Below are 5,713 nucleotides of genomic sequence, written 5' to 3'. Positions count from 1 at the left end.
GCTTCCACTGCCACTGGATCCACAAGACTTTCCACCCACTGGCCTGCAATCTTCCTGCATTTTGGGGTCATTGCATGTGTTGTGTGAGTCTGAAGAGGAATTTACAGACTGGTATCGGACATCTGGACTTGATCTGGGCTGGGCTGGGATTTTTTCGTAATATACAATTATCCTTGATATGAAGTTCTCTCTTACACACGCACGAGCCTCCCTGGATTTGTTTCTCTAGTCTACCCGGACTCACATACTCCCCAAGCTCGGTCATTATGTTGATCTTTTTAAAGGGCTAACCGTGGACTGTGAATCCTCTGGACGATAGCTGGTAACCAGCTGCAGAAAGGACACCTGGAAGCACAGCCCCTCGACCTCAGCTGTGTTGTGCACTTTGTTCCTGTCTGTCCTGATCTTGCTTCTTTCTGTTCTTTCCCTCCCTGGGCTTCATTCTCTTAATCTTCTCTCACTCTGCAGCCTTGAACGCTGAGTTCATGAGCTTCCAGCCATTTGTTCCCAGCGTAAGTGCGCGAGGGGATCCGTTGCCTTCCACGCTGACTCTGAGACATCCTAATACCCACCCACCCCCCACCCGATTTTAAACAAACAGCCTTCTCTTACTATGTTTTAGTTCTACGTTCTGTGTCATCTTAATTGTGGGGTTTCCCCCCCTTGGGGATCAGTGAGTTTTTTGAAAGCTTGACTAATTTCTAACTGTTGGAATGGGGTATGGGGAGGGGGTCCAAAAAACCCCACAACATGCTAACTGGCATCAAGTCTATTCTGATGCATAGGGACCTTATAGGATAGAGCGGAGCTGCCCCTGTGGGTCTCTGAGACCCTCAATCAAGTAGAAAGCCTCGTCTTTCTCCCATGAAGCAGCTGGTGGTTTTGAACCTCTCTCCTGGTAGTGAGCAGCCCAGGAGTAACTGCGACACCACCAGGGTTATTCTTTCTCCTTTAACGGTGCTGTGGCCCATGAACCTGGCCTGGATCACACTGGTCCTTTTACATTTCCTGAGACTTGACTCTGCCCTAGTACGTGCCCCACCCCACACGTGTGCCCACTCCCGATGTCCCCTAAACTGCAGATTCAAGATGTTGAAGTTGCTAATGTCACTGGCGGACCCTTCTAGGCCATGACACATGTGGCTTGGATTGGTCTGAACTATCAGGTGCTGGGAGGGGGCTGCTGAACCTCCCACTCTTGATTCGGAAACGGTCGGTTCTCCTTGTAATGGGGTAACCTTTCTATTTCTGCTTTATAAGTGTGCGTAACCTATTGCCTCATCTGGAACCTTTGGCCCTTTGGCTAAACCAGCAGCCAGTAGGCTCTGCCATGTCGTTGTTTAGAATTGATTTTCTTCGTGGCCATTGTTGAGAATGTCCACAGCAAAATCTACACCAACTCACCCGTGTCCATGTCCCTCTCGGTGACACCGATGCCTTTCTCCCAGCTGTGTGGCCCTTTTCTGAGCGGTCCCTCCCCTTTAACATAAGCTCCCTGTTCGCCCCCAACCCCCGCCCCCAAGTTTCCATCTAGCCCTCTCGGCTGCTGGTGTCCCTGTGACCCTGGAGCTAGAACTTCAAGGAGCAGAATGCTCCAGGCAAGATGCTCTTCCCGACGGGAGCTGATCTGGGCTCACTGCAAGTCAGTCTTAACCCAATGGCAGTGAGTCTGGTTTGGGGTTTTCAGGGGCTGTTTTCGATTTAAGGTTTAAAGAGGGGCTCTCAACAATAGTTTCAGGGGTCCGGCAAGCCTCTGTGGCTTCAGGAATCTGGATCCCATGAGAATTGGGGGGAAAGAAATTTGTTCTTCATTTTCCCCAGATTGATCAGAATTCTACTGTAAAGCCTTTGATCGTGCTGCTCGGTCAGGGTAGCTGGGCACCATCTAGTTCTTCTGGTCTTGGGCCAAGGAGCCACCGGAAGCTTTGAAGTCTTCACTACTTCTGTTCCAGGACCTCAGTACATTGCAGAGATAGAGCAGTGGTTCTCAGCCTTCCTAACGCCGCGACCCTTTAATACAGTTCTTCATGTGGTGGTGACCCGCCCACCATAAAATTATTTTCATTGCTACTCATCACTGTATTTTGCTACTGTTATGAATTGCAATGTAAATATCTGTTATAAATTGCAATGTAAATACATGCAGGATATATTAGGCGACCCTGTGAAAGGGTCGTTCGACCCCCAAAGGGGTCTCAACCCACAGGTTGAGAACTGCTGCAGTAGAGGCAAGAACTCGTTGTTGCAAAAAGGAGGAAAACCTTGGGAGTGGGTGGGCTCCCAGCCTCTCTGGTGGGCCCCCAGGAGGCAGGGCTGGGAATCTGATCTTCAGAAGAGGTCAGTCCAGCTTTGGGCCCACTTCCATTCAGTGCCCCAGCCAGAGAAGGCTCAGAAGAGTGACCATGGCAGGTCTTAGCATGACAAGGCCCTCCCCAGCATGACTGAAAAACACACGTAGGCCCCTACGAGGCTGGCTCAAGCAAAGCTTGTCATTTCCAAGCCCCACCCCGTGACCTCCGAACCAGCTACCTGCTGACCACTGCAGGCCCCTCTTCAGTTCCCAGCCATCGCTGCCCCCCACTCCTGTCTGAGAAACCCTATCGGGACCCTAAGCCCCACCCATTAGGCCCCAGGGGGCAAGTTCAGGGCTCAGGGGAGGGACTTTCTCCTGGGAGAGCCTCCTGAGGCCTGAGGGCCCCCTTTTCATCAGGGACTTCCCTGTCCAGAAAACCGGCATCCTCCCTTCCCCTCACCTGGCCAGGCGGTACCCTGGGCCCTGGACACATCCAGAGAGAGCAGAGCCAGGCTCCGGGGGCCCTCTCAAAGTGCAGAGGCCCCCTGCAGCCCACCCCAACCCCTTCATATGTCCTTTCTCTTTGCACCTCCTGGCCCACCCTGCCATGCTCTGACTCCTGCCACAGCCCCCACGGTCAGTTCCTGGTCTTCCTGCCATCCGTTACCACCCCAGACATCCCACTGTCCCCCTCCAAATCAACAGTCTGCCCCAGCCCCCAGCCCAGCGTGCCAGGGCCACCCAGCCCCCAAAGCTGCACTGGACCGACGACACTCAGATGGTTTTTAAAGTTTCTTGTTTTCCATTTGCAGATTCATTCTGAATGGGTAGTGCATTCACATGGCCCAACGTTTTAAAAATAATAAATCACACAAGAGTTTATCATGCAAATGAACCCCGGTGGCATAGGGGGGGTTAGAGATTGAGCTGCTACCTGAGAGGTGGGAAGTGCAAACCCACCTGCCTCTCCTCAGGAGAGGAGGCTTTCTCCTCCTGTGGAGAGTGACAGCCTGGGACACCCCCACAGGTGGCTCTCCTGTCCTACAGGGTCACCGTGAGTTGGAATTGACCGGCTAGCAGCAAGTCATTTGCATTTTCATCTTAAAAAACCCACCTTTCTCCTCACCTCCCAGCCACCCCATCTCCCACCTCGGAGGCCAACTCTCTCACCAACTTCTGGGAGTCCTGTCAGAAAGATTCCCAGCAACAAGGAAGCCTCTTTTTATTGCTTCTCTCTAACCTCCAAAGATAGTGTACGCTCCCACGTGCTCTGCCTCTGGGGGGCCTCCGCTGACTCTGCGCCTTGCAGGGCGCTAGGGCTCGGCCCTTCCTCATTCACCATCAGGGCTGGAGAGGGCTGCGTAGTAGGGACGCCATTGGGGCTGGAGAGGGCTGCGTAGTAGGGACGCCATCAGGGCTGGAGAGGGCTGCGTAGTAGGGACGCCATTGGGGCTGGAGAGGGCTGCGTAGTAGGGACGCCATCAGGGCTGGAGAGGGCTGCGTAGTAGGGATGCCATCGGGGCTGAAGAGGGCTCGTGGTAGGGACATGCGCTAAGGAGCCTGACCCGTCCAGTTCCCCTCCGTTGCCAGGATAGCAAGCTGCCACTGTTGGCAGCACGCAGACACTGCTTGGCGTAGGCATGGGGTATCTGAAGCTGCCTTCCTGGACAGTCCAGGTGCTGGCCACCTCCCAGGCGGTGGGGGTGGTACCAAGTCCCATCCTTCTCCAAGGCCCCTTTCACCAGGTCTCACCCAGGGAAGGCGGGGCGCGGAGCTACCTTGTGACCTTTGACAACCCAGGAAGTGGGAAAAAATGACATCATGGCAGTGGCGTTTCAATTTGCATTTCCTTTCCTCTGGTGAGCAACCGAGGAGGAGGAGCTTTCAGTGCCTATTGCTGGGAGCTGTCTTTTCTTGCCCTTGGCCCATTATCTCAGCTGGGTGTGTGTGTGTGTGTGTGTGTGTGTGTGTGCTTGGCTCATTTGTGTGTGTGTGTGTGTGTGTGTGTGTGTGCTTGGCCCATTATCTCAGCTGGGTGTGTGTGTGTGTGTGTGTGAAAGGAGCTCTTGATCTGCCGTGTGTCCCCCGATGGTCACGGGCCCTTTGGCTGGATCCAGGAGGACACCTTCCTGTTGTGCAGCCTGGAGAGATGACACCGTCTCCCCTCGGGCTTCTTGGAGAGTCTTAGGAAGCCCTCGGCCCCCCAGCCACAGCTGTCAGCGCGTGTCTTTGGGCTCCGGTGGACCAGCGTGGAGGAGCGTGGCCAGCAAGGTGGCACACCATGAAGAAGGCCACCTGTGTCTTGGGCACACTTTGGTGTACATGTTTTCAACACAGTTTTTAAAAGAGAGAGAGAGAGGAGTACCCCTTGGTTGCCTCTTGCCTTTTAGGGTTGCCTCTCTCCATTTAAATTCTCAATGCACAGCCTCTGGTCACACTGGGAGGGACAGGTCCAACTTCACTTCATGACTCGTGGAGGGCTGGCCAGTGCCAGAACGAGCGGAGCCCTGGTGGCATAGTCATTACCCATCGGGCTGCTAACTGCAAGGTCAGCAGTTCAAAACCACCAGCTGCTCCCCAGGAGAAAGATGGGGCTTTCTACTGCTTAAGAGTCCTGGTTTGGAGAGCCCTCCAGGGCAGTGCTGTGGGTCAGCATCGGCTGTGGGGCAAGGGGGGTCCCCCACAAATCATCACAGGTCCGGTAGGCGCAATTGTACAGTGATAACAAGTAAAGATTGTAGTAAAGTCATGGAGCGCATGAGAGGTAGAGAAGAGATTGGAATAATGGAGTCAGATACATTTCATGGTAGTACGCTCACCTCAGCCCCGGTTGGTGGTCCTCGTGGGGGGAGCCCGGCCGCGAGAGCAGGAGAGCCTCCACTTTATTGCTAACCAAGGGTTATAGCTCCTTAGGGGGGCATGATTACAGGTAACCACACTCACAGGAAGGGGCAGTACAATAGGCATACACATTGTAGGAAGGGGATGTATGATAGGCATAAGCATGACAGGAAGGGAATGAGCTAGGGGTGTGCCCATAGGAATGGGAGGGACTAGGGGTATACATGTGACAGGATGGGCCGACCCTAGATTCATGATGGCAGCCTAACCTTGGTCATCCTTGGTCGGATTTGACCTCTCTGGCGTCTCCTACAAGGAAACAGACAACTACTATCCTTATCATAAGGCAGTGGGCCCTACTTGTTGTGGGATAAACAGTGGTGTCTACTTGGTCTAGACAGCTGATCGCTCTTAGGGAGAATGACCCCTGATCTATTCCTGATGACCTCCAAGTGTATAGTCATTCGCAAGCAGCTAAGTTTGGCATATATTTGGGAGAGACAACTTGGGAGAAATCCTTCTGTTTCCCACAATCAGCTTGGTGGCAGTGAGCTGGGAGTTGGCTTGGATCCAGTACCA

This window comes from Echinops telfairi, unplaced genomic scaffold (genome assembly GCF_000313985.2).
Source record: "Echinops telfairi isolate 266 unplaced genomic scaffold, ASM31398v2 ScPeMD7_2;HRSCAF=8, whole genome shotgun sequence".
In the NCBI taxonomy this organism is placed as follows: Eukaryota; Metazoa; Chordata; class Mammalia; order Afrosoricida; family Tenrecidae; genus Echinops; species Echinops telfairi.
Note: the sequence above shows the minus strand (reverse complement) of the source record.